At 37.1% G+C, this 17,776-nt stretch overlaps 1 pseudogene; it reads left to right on the top strand.

The window, feature by feature from the left end:
- Positions 1-44: 44 nt before the first annotated feature.
- On the top strand, positions 45-9,993 carry LOC119524403 (annotated as a pseudogene).
- Positions 9,994-17,776: the final 7,783 nt, after the last annotated feature.

A 17,776-nucleotide genomic window follows, 5' to 3' on the forward strand; every position in this document is an offset into this window, starting at 1 on the left:
ACTGTGTAAGCACCTTCCATAGATGGACCTGTGTAATGCTCACAATGATCAAATGTGTTAGGTAACATCATCTCAGTTTTACAGATTTAAAAACTTAGGCCCACGGTCACAACAGACAGCAAGTTGGGATCCAGGTTAAAAGCAATACCATCTGCCTTCCTATTTACTCCACTGTAAAGATTCTATATTCTTCTTCCAAAAGCTGAGACAGCAAATGTGAAAATTTGTTGTACCCATTTAATTTCACTGTATCACCAACTGGAGGTGATAAAATTCTTGTGTTTCAATCTGTAATAATGTTAATTGACTATATTTGGGAAAAATACATGGTTCACTGGGAATCCATGGATAAAACCCTTATAAGTCTTTTTCAAGCAAGCCTGATCAATCCATTCAGGGGCTGTTAAAAATCCAGTCCTTGTCCCTACATTAGATCTACTGAATCAGAGCTTCCAGAGAAAAGTTTAGGTAGTCTGTTTTTTTTTTTATTCGAGAAGTAAATTTACAAACAAATCATGCATAAAATACAGGATTCCTGTGCAATACCCCACCACCAACACCTATATTGGTGTGGAACATTTGTTACTATTGATGATAGCAATTAAAAAACAATTATACATTTTTAACAGTAATTACCTGTGTTACAATTGGTACAAGATTATTAAAATAGTTCTATCCATCATCCATTATTTACATTAGATGCATTTTCCCCATATACCACCCTATTATTACCACCCTGTATTAGTATCATACATTTGATATAATTCATGAAAGAATATTCTTATATTTGTACTATTAACTATAGCCCATTTTCTACAATAGGGTTCACTGTGTTGTACAATCTTATGTTTTATATTTTAATATTTATTCTAGTAATATATACATCCTAAAGCTTCCTCTCTTAACCACATTTATCTATATATTTCAATGCTGTTGATTATACTCACAATAATGTGCTATCATCACCGTGATACATTTCCAAACCTTTACCGTCAACCGAAATGTAAAATGTTTTTATACAAGTGAAGCATCAACTCCACATTCTCTAACCCCTCTATCTCCTGGAAATCTATATTCTGGATTCTAACTCCATGATTTTGCTTATTGTAATTAGTTCATAGCAGTGAAATAATACAATATTCATCCTTTTGCATCTGGCTTATTTCACTCAACATAGTATACTCAAGGTTCATCCGTGTTGTTACATGCATCAGGACTTTACTCCTTTTTATGGCTAAATGATATTCTATAGTATGTATATACCACATTTTGTTTATCCATTCATTGGCTGATGAACATTTGGATTGATTCCATCTTTTGCATTTGTGAGTAATGCTGGCATGAACATCAGTGTTCAAATATCTGTTCAAGTCCCTTCTTTAGGTTCTTCTGGATATATATCTAGTAGCAGGATTGCCAAATGATACAGTAATTCTATAGTTAGCTTCCAGAGCAACTGGCAAAGAGTCTTCCACAGTGGCTACACCATTTTACATTCCCACTGATAGTGAATGATCATTCCTATTTCTCCACATCCTTTCCAAAACTTGTAGTTTTCTGTTTTTGTTTGTTTGTTTGTTTTAATGCTGGCCATTCTAGTATGTGTGAAATGATATCTCACTGTGGTTTTGATTGGCATTTCCCTAATAGCTAGTGATGTTGGGCATCTTTTCATGTGTTTTTTTAGCCGTTTTTATTTCCTCTTGGGAGAAACTTCTATTTAAGTATTTTGCCCATTTCTTAATTAAGTTGTTTATCTTTTTACTGTTGAATTGTATTATTTTTTATATTCTAGATATTGAATCCTTATCAGATATGTGATTTCCAAATATGTTCTCCCATTGAGTAGATTGCTTTTTCACTTTCATGACAAAGACTTTTTATGTGCAAAAGTTTTCATTTTGAGATCACATTTATCTATCTTTTCTTTCATTGCTTGTGCTCTGAGTGTACAGTCCAAGAAGCCATTGCCCAAAACAAAATCCTGAACATGCTTCCCTACATTTTCTTCTAGGAGTTTTTATACTCCTGGTTCTTATAATTAGGTCTTTGAACAATTTTGAGTTAATTTTTGTATATGGTGTGGCAAAGAGTTCCTCTTTCATTCTTTTGCATATGGGTACGCAGTTCTCCTGACACCATTTGTCAAAGAGACTATTGTTTCCCAACTGAGTGGACTTAAAAACCATGTCAAAAATCCATTGACTATAGATGTATGGGTCTATTTCTGAACTCTTAATTTAGTTCCAGTGGTCAGTATATCTACCCTCATGCCAGTACCATGCTGTTTTTTAATGTAATTTTATTGAAATATATTCATGAAATATACAATCATCCAAAGTGTACAGTTGTTCATAGTATCATCACATAGTTGTGCACTCATCACCACAATCAATTTTTGAACATTTTCATTACTCCAAAGAATAAAAATGAGAATAAAAATAGGAATAAAATAAAATTAACAAAGAACACCCAAAACATCCCATACTCCTTGTGCCAGTTTGAATGTATTATGTCCCCCAGAAAAAGCCATATTCTTTGATGCACTCTTGTGGGGCAGACATTTTAGTGCTGATTAGATTGGAATTCTTTGAGTGTTTCCATGGAGATGTGCCCCACCCAACTGTAGGTGATAGCTCTGACTGGATAATTTCCATGGAGGTGTGGCCCCACCCATTCAGCATGGGCCTTGATTAGTTTACTAGAGCACTATATAAGCTCATAGAGAAGGAGCAAGCTTGCTACAGCCAAGAGGAAAACTTTGAAGAAAGCACAGGAGCTGCAGATGAGAGACAGTTTGAAGACAGCTGTTGAAAGCAGACTCTTGCTCTGGAGAAGCTGAGAGAGGACAAATATCCCAAGTGCAACTAAGAGTGACATTTTTGAGGAACTGCAGCCTAGAGAGGAACATCCTGGGAGAAAGCCATTTTGAAACCAGAACTTTGGAGCAGATGCCACCCATGTGCCTTCTCAGCTAACAGAGGTTTTCCAGACACCAATGGCCATCCTCTAGTGAAGGTACCTGATTGCTGACATGTTACCTTGGATACTTTTATGGCCTTAAGACTGTAAGTGTGTAACCAAGTAAACCCCCTTTTATAAAAGCAAATCCAACTCTGGTGTTTTGCATTCTAGGAGCATTAGCAAACTAGAACACTCCTCTTGGCCCCAATATTCAATTACTTTTTGTCCCTATTTTTCTACTCATTTGTCCATATACTGGGTAAAGAGAGTGTGGTCCATAAGGCTTTTCACAATCACAGAGTCACACCATATAAGCTACATAATTATACAACCATCTTCAAGAATCAAAAATACTGGCCTGCTGTTCCATAGTTCCAGGTATTTACTTCTAGCTATTCTAATAAAATACAAACTAAAATTGGACAACTGTATAACGCATAAGAGTTACCTCCAGAATGAACTTTCAACTCCATTTCAAATCTCTCAGTGACTGAAACTTTATTTTGTTTCATTTCTCTTCCCCCTTTTGGTCAGAAAGTCTTTCTCAACCCTATGATGCTGGGTCCAGGCTCATCCCAAGGAGTTACATCCCACATTGCCAGGGAAATTTACACCCCTGGTAGTCATGTCTCATGTAGGGGGGCAGTCAGAATATCAGTAACTCCTGAGGTGGGAAAGATTTTATTTGTACCTTTAACTGAGTCATATTATCCTGTTTCTTAATATGACTTGTAATTGTTTGCTGATGTCTAGGCATCTGATTATCTTAATGAGTTTACTCTGAAGGTCAGTTCCTCTCTCTTGCTTTTGGTTGTTGTTGATTGGCTTTGTGTTAAGTCTCCCTTTGATTCATTGTTCGATTTATTCTAGACCTTTTGTATAGCCTGTATTTAGAGAACATTTCCCCCAGTCTTTTTCATCTCATTCTTTCCATGTATACGTGGTCTAGTTTTTAAGATCATACTTTTGTGCAGTTGTTTCACCTCCAAGAAAAAGCATCAATTCCCCTGTTCCTTCTGCAGGAAAATGGATCTGTTCTGTTTGTTTCTCATTTGCCTCTCTCTATATTTTACATTCATTTCGTTGTTTCTAGCTGCTTTTGCCAAACATGCAAAATCTGGCAAGGGGGGACCAGGAGATAAATTTCCCAAGCCAGTATTTCCCAGACAAAACAGGAAAGGAACCCACAGAGGGGTTGTATACTAGCTCTGATGTCCTCTGTGGAGGTGATCAGGAAGGAAGTCAACAGATTCTCTGAGGGGTCTCTGAAGCTCTGCTTTCCTGTCCTGAACAGTAGATGCTGCCCTTCAGCAATTGTTCCCAAAAGCCTTGAGAGGCACTGCATCTCTAAATCTCCACCACCTGGACCCCTGTCTGTGATAGTATTGAAACAATGGCTGCCACCACGTTTTCTGGGGCAGGTTGAAATATTAACCCAGTCAGGACCCAACTTTCCTGATTTACTAATCAAAAGTCATGATTAGTGCTTCACTGTGCCCAGCACTGTTCTTAGGGAAGAGGATTTTTATGACATTTTTTTCTCAGCAGTGGCCAGCCAGAGACTGTACCTCAAGGCAGCCCATGATGAGAGTTGGAGATGGGCAACAGCAGCCACTGGGTGGAAGGAGCTACTCACTGTGCTTTACCATATTTTGTTAGCATCTTCCTCTCACTTTCCTCTGGATGCTGTGCCATGTTCTTCAGGCATCTGGAGCCTCAGAACAGTTGATTCAGATGATTCCTGCCTTTTTAATGTCTGTTTTTTTTTTTTTTAGGAAGGACTGAGTTCTGGAGTTCTGTATGCTGTCATCTGCCCTAGAAGTTGCCCAAAGTCTGTCTATTTAAAAAGCCTGATAGCCAATCTTAGGATCAGACAGGACTTTTTTTTTTAAGTTCAGTTTTATTGAGATATATTCACATACCACAGTGTACAGTTGGGAAGGAAGACCATGTTAAACACCATGTTGAACTTGACTCTAGTCTGGCACCAGGAAGAGACCTGGGTGGTGTGTAGTAAGTGGGGGCCAGCACTACTTCATGGTAGAATAAGTTGAGATCCCATGAAAGAGATGGAGGTAGTAGAATCCTTAGGACAGGAAAAGGCAGCCATAAGTAAGTGGAGGGAGGATAGCTGTTCCATTTCCTCCATGGATGAGGGGAAATATCCTGGAATTGTGCAAATGAAGAAAAGGCTCTAAAGACTAAAGACAAATATCACTACTCAAGGAGGCCTCACCTGAACCACTCTGGATTAGGTCACCTTAACTGACATTCTCACCATTTCTTCTCTTGTTTCTTCAAACCTGTTCCCAGGGTTGGAACTTTAGAGGTATCATTATGATTATTTTAATGTTTGTGTTCAAGATCAGAATGTGCAATCTATGATGGCAGTGGGTAACACAATTTTGGTAATAATTACTTTCTTACACAGAACAGAGCTTTAAATAAAATTAGGGAAAATACTTTTAAACTTTTAATTAAAAATGAATAACAATAAATTATAATGTTTCCTAAGGACTTATTATTAGGAAAACTATCATGTATACCCTTAAAGACTATAAACTTAAAAGCTCTAAATATCAGCAAGTATATCCATAAGCCATGCAATATTAATCTTAAATCACATAAATTCTAAAATAATGGGCTCATTACATGTGCTAAAACATATATTTTTGGAAGAATTCATAAGTGTTCAAATACAATGATAAATTCTGAAAATAAATTCTACCTGCAACAAAATCTTCAAAAATTAGAGGGAACTTCTAATTAGTTGAACCTTCTTGGAAGAAATACACAACTTAAGCTTTGTGTCAAGAACAGAAACTAATGCTCAGTCACTAGTCCTTGAAAAGGACTGATCCTGCATTAAGAATATAAAACCACTGGGTGATTGTAAATATTAAGTTTTTTAATTTCTTGCCAAACCTAGTAGGGAAAGTTACTTGCTTGACTCAATCTATTCATCATATATTCATTGAGACCTTAGCACAGTCATGTGTTGGTCCCTGGAGCACAATGATGAGGGCCTTGTGCCTGCAGAAACTACCCATTTGGTTCTAGCCCATCACTGAATCCTTCATTCATTCTGAAGTACATATGATAGAAGAAAGCACTTCCTCTTATTTACTGGAAATGCGAGATTACTGAACTGCAAATACTGATTTATTTTCAGGCAGCTCTTCACCTAAATTAATGTATTCCCTTTTTGGATTTGGCATTGGAGTCAAGTGTTTCATCTTCCTTTTGCCTTTATATAATTAACTTTACCCTCTGAAAATAAACTGGTCCTGGGTATATAGAAATGGAACTCCATTTTTATTAACTATAATGGCTATATATCTATCACTTAGTTGATTTAGTGTTTCAGTGGTAAGGGAATATAATAATTGATGGAAACACTTTCTGTAAAGTCACTTTTAGATTTTATTTAAAGAGAGTAAATGTAGTTGGAAAGAAACAAATAACTCCTCTAGTGAATGATATTCAAATTTTCAGAAAAGCCATCAGTTAATATTTATGATTACTCAAACATGAAATGGTAAAAAAAAAAAAAAGTATAGTAGAAATCCTCAGAAAAATTGAGAACATGGTTTTTCTTAATTCTTACTGCTTTAAACCTTAATTTATATTTGCCCATATGTATGGCTGAAACGATCTTGCTGTGATGGTTTTAGATGTTTCCCTTTTGTGGAAACATACTGTGGAGGGAAGAGACTCCTATTGTGTCAGCTTACCTCTTTAATGAATCTCTCAGACACTATCCAAAACAAAAGTGCCCTTCCAGAGGCCAATTGTGACAGCCTGGGTGAGAATGCTGGGATGAAGTGATGTCATGTGCAGCACAGTTACAGCATAATTATTAAGACATGCTGGAGCTGAGAAAGAGGAAGATACTGCTATTCTCAAAAGAACAAATAGAAGGAACAGGTAATTATTCCCTAGAAATTACTCCAAAAAAGTTAAATCTGATGAAAAAAAAAGAAAACTAAAGATAAATGAAGACCAGGAATAGAAGTCCCCGAAGGCACATTTCTGGGGCACTAATACCACTGATTTCACAAGGCCAGTGTTCTTCATTTGGCTATTCTAAATAGCAAACCTCACTACTATTTGGAAACTGCTTGGTTGTGGATTCTGAGGTGCAAGAAAGCAGGTAATGTGAGAATCACTTCACCTGTCAGAGAAGTAGAATACAGGGGATCAAAATATGACCAGATTGTAAGTGGTGATGGTGATGACAGAGAAGTCTGCCAATGATTCCCTTTTGAAGATATATGTTATATCTAAGGTTTTTGGTCATACTGTCAATGGAATAGGTGAAGCAGTGAAATAGAATGGCTGTATGTAGATGTGTTTGTTGGTTATAATGAAATAGGGCAGGACTGCACCTTTAGCTGTATCATCCAGGGTGCTCTCAGGTTCCTTCATGGTCTTCCACAAGACAAGTTCACTTTTCATCCCCTGATTTCACTAGAGAATGTCATTCTTTCAGTCCTGGATACCCTGCTGTGCCTTTGATACATCTAGTGCATCCACGAAACAGGCAGTTGGGTGAGCTGGAAACACATGGGCTCTGGGTTCTGGCAGTTTGCACATCTCCTGCTGGGTGGTAGGGGCTGAGGACTTTCCCTTGTGTACCTTTTCACTTTGATCCTCTTAGTCCTTCAGCACAAGATACATAGTATAGATATAGATGTAAAGTTAGAGTTAAGAGCTGATAATATGGCAGAAGAGAGGCAGATTTATCACTGGTATTTCTGCTTTGTGTCAGAATTATTTCTGTGTTTATGTTTCTTTTATTTCTGCCACTAAGCCTTAAATTTCCATAAATTACCATTTCTTATTAAGCTTCATATCTCTCCTATCAACTAGCATTGTGCCTTGAACATGCAGGTGCTCACTCAATATTTCTTAAGTAAAAGTAGTAAGAATAGAAATAGGAGAGACCTGAGATGGATCTGTTGAAGTCTGGAATTTTATAAGTCTCACTGGTGCCACAGTATTCCCAGGATGATGCAATAATTGTAGTATTTGTTTATGTAAGTTGAAGAAAACACAAAAGTATTGCAATCTCTTTAAGTATAAACTGTGCAACCTAAAATAATGCCTTCATCCAGGAACAGAGAAGGGTCTTAATATTTAGATGTGAGATGTGCCATTCCTAATGGAAAGACAGGACATATTTGAAAATGCATGGGATTGTCCATATAGGAGCAACCAGAAAGTAAATGTAGCTCAGTTTTGGACTTCATAGTAAACCTCTCGATTCTCATAATCTTCATTGTACAAGTAAGGAAGACAGACTTAGCTATTTTTAGGAATTTTTCTGATGACCATAAGATATGGGGTGGATGTGACTGCAGTTCTCGCAACACCTCCCCACAGTGCTCTGGAGATGGTTCACCCCAGTGATCACCAGGTGTCAATCGGTAGCCTGAAGACGCCCTGCTGAACAGTCCCACCAAGATGCAGAGAACGAGCCTCTTCCAATAAAAGTGGGTGAGCTCCTTCTTATGGCCTTACTTTCCTTGTTAGCTGCCTAGATACTGATGAAGATAAAGCAAGAATTATATTTCTTGGATGTCATCCAGCACAGAGTGAAATAAATTGTAAAATTGGAATTTTGAGTACTAATATGCTATGCAAATCATCATTGTGCTCCATCACAGTTATTCAGGTTAATCACATTGAAATTCAATTATATCCCAAGCAACCTGAAATATATGACTGCAAAAATCCTGAAGTATCAACATTTGAATTACATGCCAAGATTATTGCATGTAGAAAGCTACTTCATAATCAACATCTCAATTTTCATAAACTTCATTGTACAGGTAGGGAGGACAGGCCTAGCTATTGTTATGAATTTATGGATACAAGCATTAATGTATATTTTATTGGCATTTATCACTATGTTTATTAATAAATACTAAAGCTAATTTTAGTCTGTTTCTCTTCAAGGATGGGTCAAATTCAGGAAAAATTGGGGATAATAATTTTATCACAAAGTCATTACATGACAATCTTTTTCCTTTACAAATAATTTTCTTTTAGAGTACACTGACATACTTCTCCCTTTCATTCATTTAGCTGTAGAGAAAACATGGGGAGAGGAAATGGGACCTCTACAGTAGGTTTACCCTCCTCGGACTGTTCCCGGGATTGAGGCATGTTGGCTTCCTCATCTGCACCATTCTCCTCATCTATGTTGTTGCCATCACAGGAAACATCACCCTGGTCCTCCTCCTCTCTCTGGATTCCTGGCTCCACAGCCCCATGTACTTTCTCCTCAACCAGCTCTCCCTCATGGACATAGGCCTCATCTCCACGACTATCCCCAAGATGCTCACCAACTATTTCTCAGGGACATCAGCTATTTCTTATATTGGCTGTGCAACTCAAGTTTACTTCCATTCAGCTCTTGGAGGCAGTGAATGCATTCTGCTCACTCTGATGGCCTATGACCGATATGTGGCTATTTGTAACCCTTTGAGGTATGTGGTCATTATGAATCCTCAAGTGTGTCTGAAGATGGCCACTGTGTCCTGGTTAGGGGGTGCATTTAATGCCTTAATCCAAACAACATATACCATGAGTTTTCCAAGATGTGGCTCAAGAGAAGTCCACCATTTCTTCTGTGAACTGCAGGCAGTACTCAAGCTGTCATGTGAGGACACTTCAACTTATGAGAAAGTTGTTTTTGTGATTGGAATCGTGTTTCTCCTCACTCCCTTTGGCCTCATTCTAGCCTCCTACATATCTATCTTCCTCAGTGTTCTCCACTTAAATTCTTCCAAGGCAAGGAGTAAAGCTCTTGCCACATGCTCTTCCCATCTGATGGTGGTGTTTCTCTACTTTGGTCCAACCATGTTTATTTATATGATTCCTAGTGCCTTGCATAGCTCAGAGCAAGATGAGGGTCTCTCCATCTTCTATACCATCCTCACCCCCATGCTGAACCCACTCATATACAGTCTAAGGAACAAGGAGGTGGGAGAGGCTCTCAAGAACGTTCTGGGTAAAACCTAATTACAGTGTAACATGGTAATATTAAGAGTTTCTGAATAATTTGGGAACCTGGTTGCAATTTTCAGCCATCCAATTCATTACTTCTTTGTGGATCAGGACATATATTTTATTAAAAATTTTTAACTGCCTATATTTACATTATGAAAATCATCAAAATTTTGTAATTATCTAAATGACTATAACTTGGTCTGTGATTACTAAGTATAGGCATTACTTTACTAATTTTTATTCTGTCAGTTCTTAACTTTTGGATTTACAGCCAGATGCCTATAATAAAAACAATAGGTTACCTGATTTGCCTGATTTACTTATCATCAAGCATACATAAATTTAGATGAACAAAGCAAGTTTCTGATTTGTTTCTACATCTATTTTATTCTATCTGTATATAGACACTGATCACAATTACTGTGACATCATTAAACTTGTCTTTAATTAGATTACAGAGCAGCCCATTCATATGAGATTTCATATACCTAAGCAATGGATCTGGATGGAATTTTTGTTAAATAAACATGGATCCTTTTACTCCATAATTGCATTCTTCAATTGTGTTTTTTCATGAAAAGTGATACTTTGGAACAGCACCTTTTATGCAGCACAGCTTTCATTCTAGATATTCTGTATCAATTATTATGAAAAAAAATTTCCTTAAGAAAACATAGGTTTAATTACATGCCTAAAGTTAACAGGAAATTCCATGGTTTGAGTTTGAATTCCTATTTCTTTCCCCACCTTGTCACAGATGATTTTTTTTTTTTTTTTTGGAAATCATGAACATTACCTAATACACCTAATTTATATTTTCGTTCAGTTCCAAAATCTAATATGCCAAATCTGTTTATCTTGATGTCCTCTGCCAAATTCTGCTTTTAAATCATTTTAGCAGTAATGTCTGTTATATGAATTGTAGTGCAAAGAGATATTGGTGATTCCCTTTGGATGGAAAATTTGACATGTTTGCATAAACTTTTAGATGGTTATTTCTAATTTAATCATTCATTTTATCAATATCTGTGGCCTTGGTAAAACAGGTCAATCCACAATTTGATATACGTCTGTTCAATTTCCCTAAGTAGATTGGATACAAATTCTGGATTCAAATTCTGAATCATTTGAAAATGTATTGGATAATTTCTTATTGAGTAGCTGTGTTCTTTAAATTACTCCTCAATTTGATAAATTCTCCCATAGCAGAGCTTGACTCAAGCACAGGAAGTTATCTTGGAAGGATGGATTGTTTGTGGGGGAGTAAAATAGGGAAAAATAATAACCAATATAATGAGATGTTTTCCAGTTCCTGTGGGCAACCTTAGTTATAACCTCAGGAAGTTCCGAGGCACAAACACTGCCTCCAAGATTTCCCACATTAATCCATAAGGAAAGCATTTGTCTAAAGGGGTTCATCCCTCTCATTGAAGTTTAGCACCCTTGCCTCACCCTGCCACATCCAATCCCTGCATGTGCTCAGGTTGGATAAGGTCATGGGAAGAGTCACTGCAGTGTCTCAGATTCTTATGCCACATTAGAGTGAAGTAAATGAAGCCTTGAGAACGAAAACCCACTGAAATGAGGACTCTTTTCCAACCACTATGTCTTTTACTTCCTTTACTTGTCATATTGCAATGTCTAGAATTTTCAATATTATTTTGACAAAGATTAGTGGGAGTGGGCTTCCTTGCCTTTTTACAGATTTTAGAAGGAAAGCATTCACTCTTTCACTCTTAAATATTATATTAGCTGTAGGTTTTGTTTTTGTTGTTGTTTATGTAGATTTTATTTATCAAGTAGAGGAAATTACCCCTTGATATCTAGTTTGCTGATAGTTTTTTTTTTTAAATCATGGATGGTTTCTGAATTTTATCAATTGCTTTTCCTGAAACAATTGATATGATTATTATTTTTTTAGTCTGTTGTAATGGTTGATTGCATTGACTGACTTCTTATTGTGTTGGTGAGTTCTTCTATACCCTTGCTTATTTTATGTCTAGGCATTATTTCTGTTGCTGAGTGAGCGGTGTTGAATTGCCAAACTGTATTGTAGGATTTGTCATTTTCTCCTCCCATTAGATTAATTCTTTATAAATATGTAACATCCCTCTTTCTCTGTAATAAATTTCTTTGCTCCTAAATCTACTTTATCTGATTTTTTTCTTCTAAATAATTTTATTCCATCGTTCAAGAGCTGCTGTTTCCACATAATGTATTCTAAGCTCTAACAGTTTTTCTTAAACATTTTGTTTTGAAATAATTTAAAAATTACAAGACAGTTGCAAAAATAATACGTAACACCTACAGGGAACTCCATAGCACCCCCACACCAGATACCCAGATCCACCAATTTTAACATATTGGCACATTTGCTGCATCCTCTCTCTCTCTCTCTCTCTCTCTCTTCCCCTATCTATTCTATCATATATCTTTATCTACATCTCTATCATCTGTCTTTCTATTTATCTATTTTCTAAACACTGAGAGTAGACAGTATGCATCATACATGTGTTCAGCTCTGTGAACATATACTACTTCCTTGTACATGTCTAAGAAAGATGATTTCCAGTTTTGTAACCACCTTAAGTACATTTATCAATTTCCAGAAATTTAACACTGATATAAAGCATGCACTTTATATTACAATTCTTCATGTGTTCCAGCCATGTCCTTTTGAGCCTTTTCTCTCCCATTTTTAGATCCAATCCAGGATCATTTACTGCATTTAATTGCATTGTCTCACTAGTTGCTCCTTTTTAAAATTGTGGAGATCTTTGTACAAAATTAACTTTTCCATCTCAATCTCACCCAAGCATTGCATTCAGGTGGAATTAATCACATTCACAATGTGCCAGCTTCTCCACCATCAATTACCAGAACTTTCCCATCACCTCAACTAGAAACAATAAACCCATATGCATTAACTCCCCACTCCCTCCCCGCCCACCATTCACCTCTGCTAACTTGTACTCTAATTTCCATCTCAATGACTTTGTATATCCTGGTTATTTCATATAAGTGGAATTGTATGATATCTGTGCTTTTGTTTCAGATTAATTTCAATCAACATGATACATTCAAGTTCATCCATATAGTTGCATGTACTTGAACTTCATTCCTTTTTAGAATTAATATTTCATTGTATGAATACACCATATTTTGTTTATCCATTCATCTGCTGATGAACACTTGGGTGTTTTCTACATTTCTTGTCCCTCAATTCTTACATTCTGCCTATTTTTGTTTTTAGTTGATCTTTTTAGTGAACCCTTTATAGTACCTTCTCATTTCCTTCTGTGCATATTTTTAAAATATTTTCTTTGTGGTTACCCTTCGATTTTATATCCTAAATCTATAAATATATCCTTTACTTGGATGCCAAATGAACATCAACAGCACACGTTTGTATATCACTCCACACCCTGCCTTTACGTAACCTTGGTCAAAACTTGCATCTTTATACCTTACGTGTCCTGAATCATTAATTTAGCATTACTTCTTACATATTTTAATTTTAGATTCAGTAAGAAGCAAAAAGAGGAGTTATCAACCAAAAATACCAGAGTACTGGCAGTTTTATTACCCATGCTGTTAGCTTTACCAGAGATTTTATTTTATCCTGAGGCTTTGATCTATTTTCTAGGGCCCTTTCTTTTCAACCTAAGAACTCACTTTAGTATTTCCTGTATGGGCAATCTAGTGGTGACAAACTCCCCCATCATTTGTTTATCTGGGAATATCTTAATCTCTCCCTCATTTTTTTAAAATTTAATTTTATTGAGATCTATTCACATACTGAACAATCATCCAAAGTGTACATTCAATTGTTCACAGTACCATCATATAGTTGTGCATTCATCTCTCCAATCCATTTCTTGAATATTTTCCTTGTACCAGAAAAAGTGAAAATAAGATTAAGAAATAAAAGTAAAAAAGAACATCCAAATCACCCCCACCCTATTTTTCACCTACATCTTTGTCCCCATTTTTCTACTCATCCAACCATGCACTAGTTAAAGGGAGTCTGATCCACAAGGCTTTCACAAACACACTGTAACCTATTGAAAGCTACATTGCTATACAATTATCTTCAAGAAACAAGGCTACTGGGTGGCAGTTTGATAGTTTCAGGTATTTACTTATAGCTATTCCAATTCATTAAAACCTAAAAAGTGTTATCTTTATGGTGCATAAGAATGTCCACCAGAGTGACCTCTCAACTCCATTTGAAATCTCTCAACCACTGAAATTATTTCATTACATTTTGCATCCCCCTTTTGGTCAAGAAGCTGTTCTCAATCCCACAATGTCAGGTCCAGATTCATACCTGGGAGTTATATCCCGCATTGTCAGGGAGATTTACACCACTGGGAGTCAGATGCCACATGGGGGGAGGGCAGTGAGTTCACCTGCCACATTGGCTTAGCTAGAGAGAGAGGGTCACATCTGAGCAAAAAGAGGTACTCAGGGGGAGACTCTTATACACAAATATAAGCAGGTTTAGCCTCTCCTTTGCAGTAACAAGCTTCATAAGGGCAAGTCTCATGATGGGGGCTCGGTGTATCAAACCTCCAGTCCTCAATGTTTGTGAGAACATCAGCAACAATCCAGGTGAGGAAACCTAACACCTCTGTATTTCCTCCCAGCTCCTCAGGGAGGCCTGGCATGTATATTTTTATTCTCTGTCCAGATTACTTTGGGATGTGTTGCTATTTCATGCTAACCTATGCAAACCTACCATGTCTCACTCCCTATTAAAAGTTCCATGTAATAATGGTATTTGAACAAACTGTACAAGAAATATTGTTTAGGGAATATAGATCTTGCACCAACTAAACATTTCTTCCATTGGTCTCACATGGTATTTGAAGTTTTAAAACACAGTCATATTGTCCTTTACCCTTTGGCCTGATTTACCCCAGCCCTAACCACATCAGCTTCATTCACATATCTAGGTGAAGTCTGAACTCTTTTTCAGCTTTTTTTAACAGTTGCTGTATGTGCTAATACCAACATTCATATATGCCAAATTCTAGCTCTGAGTTTCAGGAGTCACACAGATACCCAAAGTTCCAGGGATCAATCAGATTATACACAAAAGGATCAGCATATTGAAATCTGGAGATAGCCATTACAATTCAGGAATAGACGTGACTGCCGCAAGAGCTTACAATCTCAGGACATTTACAATAAGTATTCCCCTGATAAGGTGTGTTCTAAGATTCAATTCTGAGTTTACACATCATAGTTAGTCCATATTGGTGAGGCATTATATTGTTTCCCTCTGTTTATGGCATAGTTCACTCAAAATGCTGTCTACAGTTTCCATTCACCTGTTGTGTGTCTCACAGCTTCACTCCTTCTTGCAGTTGCTCAATAATCCATTGTATGCATACAAAACAGTTCACCATTCTATTCCTCAGTTGATGCACTCTTAGGCCAGCTGCACCCATTGCAAATCATGCATACTCTATCGATAAACACCAGTGTGCAAATGTCCACTCATGTCCCTGCTTTCAGATCCTTCAAGTATATGCCCCCTAATGAGGTTGCAGGACATTTTGGCATCCACCTACTTAGCTTCCTGTTCTTTCTCTTTTTGAAAGTCAGTTTTGCTAGATAGAAAATTCTTTGTTTCCCTTTTTCCCCCTTTTAGCTCTTTATATGTGTCATACCACTGCCTCCTTTGTCCCAAGGTTTCTGATGAAAAAATTGGCATTCATTCTTATTGGCATCCCTCACATTTGTTGCATTGCTTTTTTGCTTTTCTCACAATTTTCAGGATTCTATCTTTATCCTTGATATTTGATGGTTTGTTCATAATACACATATGTTGTATATGGCAGGGCCAAGATTTGACATAGAGGAAAAGAAACAATGTCCTCAAAACCTCAAATTCTCTTTGATGTTAAAGGAAATTCATTTGCTTTCTCTTTGTTTGCATTACGTTTGGTAAGTTTTACAATTTATCCTTTACTACAGAGTAATAGCAAGCTAGAGACTATCTTTTCCTCTTTGAATTTCATACCTTTTATCTCTAAAATAGGTGAATACAGTATTGCCATCCTTCTACAATGAGGAAGCATGTGGAAACAAGGGGACACAAGCATAGGAAGGCCTTATGTAATATAAAGGTGGACTCCTAGCCGATGTTTTACTAGTACACCACTGAGTTGATACACCAATTTCATCCAAATCTTCTCTATTTGGGGAATTTCCCAACTTCTCCTCAGTATCACTGATAGGCTTCTTCATGAATGCTATTCTCTCCACTCACAGTCCCTTGATTGGTGGAAGAACCTCCCTCCAGTTCACATTTAAAGACATCTTATGCACACACAGCACCTGCTACTGTTTTTGGTACCCAGAACCTTTTGCAAAAATGTGGGAGGTAAACTCTACAAATGTTAAAGGACCTGCCATTATGGTGAACATTTTAGAATTTCAAAAATCCAGAGCATGACAGAATAATCCAAATAAGACAAAACATCATGCCCCTTGGACTACTGCTCATGAATAAGAGGCCTGCTTTGGATTTCTGAGGCAGCATATGACATACCTGGAAATATTGTTCAAGATTTTGCTTAAAGATGACGTGAAAATCCATCAGTATCTAATGGGACATAGAGAAACTGGAACTGTGTCACTGCCCCAGGCTGCAGGGCAAACTGCCCAAATTTTGAGACAAAGAATCTGGAAAATCCAGTGGTGCCAAAAGAGTCTGAATCCATGATGATGATGATGATGATGATGATGATGATGATGATGATGATGATGATGATGATGATGATGATGGTGGTGATGGTGGATAGAGCCACAGGCAGAATGACAATGCAAACACACAGATTTCTAAATGCAGTGCCATCTGTGGCTGAGAACTGTCTGTTCTTAAAAAATCAGGGATATTAGATCCTAGTAGGTCCAGTGCACCAGACCATGGGAAATCAGGTGATTATGTATGGGTGCTGCTTCTCTTTAGCTGGATTCTGATGCCCACAAGTCAAACTTTCCAGCAGGCACAGTAGTAGTGTATGGTAATATGGTTGTGGTCCATCTGGAATTAGACTTGAGGAATTAGATGAATGTGACTCCAATGTCACAGCCACCAGATGTGTCACTCAGCCTCCAACATAGCTTCATAGGCTGACAGTTATGACCAGCTGACCAAAGGAAACAACTTGGACCTGGTACAACGACAGGTTAACACGAGTTACTGGGAGGAGACAAAAAGTGGACTTCTGGTGTTCACTGACTCAAGGACCCCTTGAGAGGCAGTCATGATTGCAAATACACTTTCAAATGACTTGGAATTTAAAACCCAAATTGTGCCCAAATTAATTATAGAAATGGCACATTGATGACAAACTTTCCTTTATGATGAAAGCCACTAACATGGAATGTTTCCTTTGCCAGAGGGACAGAATGAAAAGAAAGAATATTTAATAGAAAACTTCCAACCTCAATTTCATGTGACTATGCCCCTATATTTAGAAATTAAATTGAATTGCAAATACTTACTTTCTCTTTAATTCAATATCACTAATGGAGGCCATTGCTACTAAGATAATCTCTAGGTAGGGGGTTGGCAGAAGGAATCATTTTTGGTGTTTGTCCTACAAAGAAGTTTAATACAGGAGTCCCAGTTTACACAAATATGGGATATGAGATCTTTTATATGAACACAAAGATACAATAGATGAAGTGGACAATGTGCTTGTTTCCCATAGAAACATTGCCTTTAAAAAATAGAAAATGATCCCCTGAATTCATCTGAGAAGTCTAAATTCACAGC

Source organism: Choloepus didactylus (assembly GCF_015220235.1).
Source record: "Choloepus didactylus isolate mChoDid1 chromosome 11 unlocalized genomic scaffold, mChoDid1.pri SUPER_11_unloc1, whole genome shotgun sequence".
In the NCBI taxonomy this organism is placed as follows: domain Eukaryota; kingdom Metazoa; phylum Chordata; class Mammalia; order Pilosa; family Megalonychidae; genus Choloepus; species Choloepus didactylus.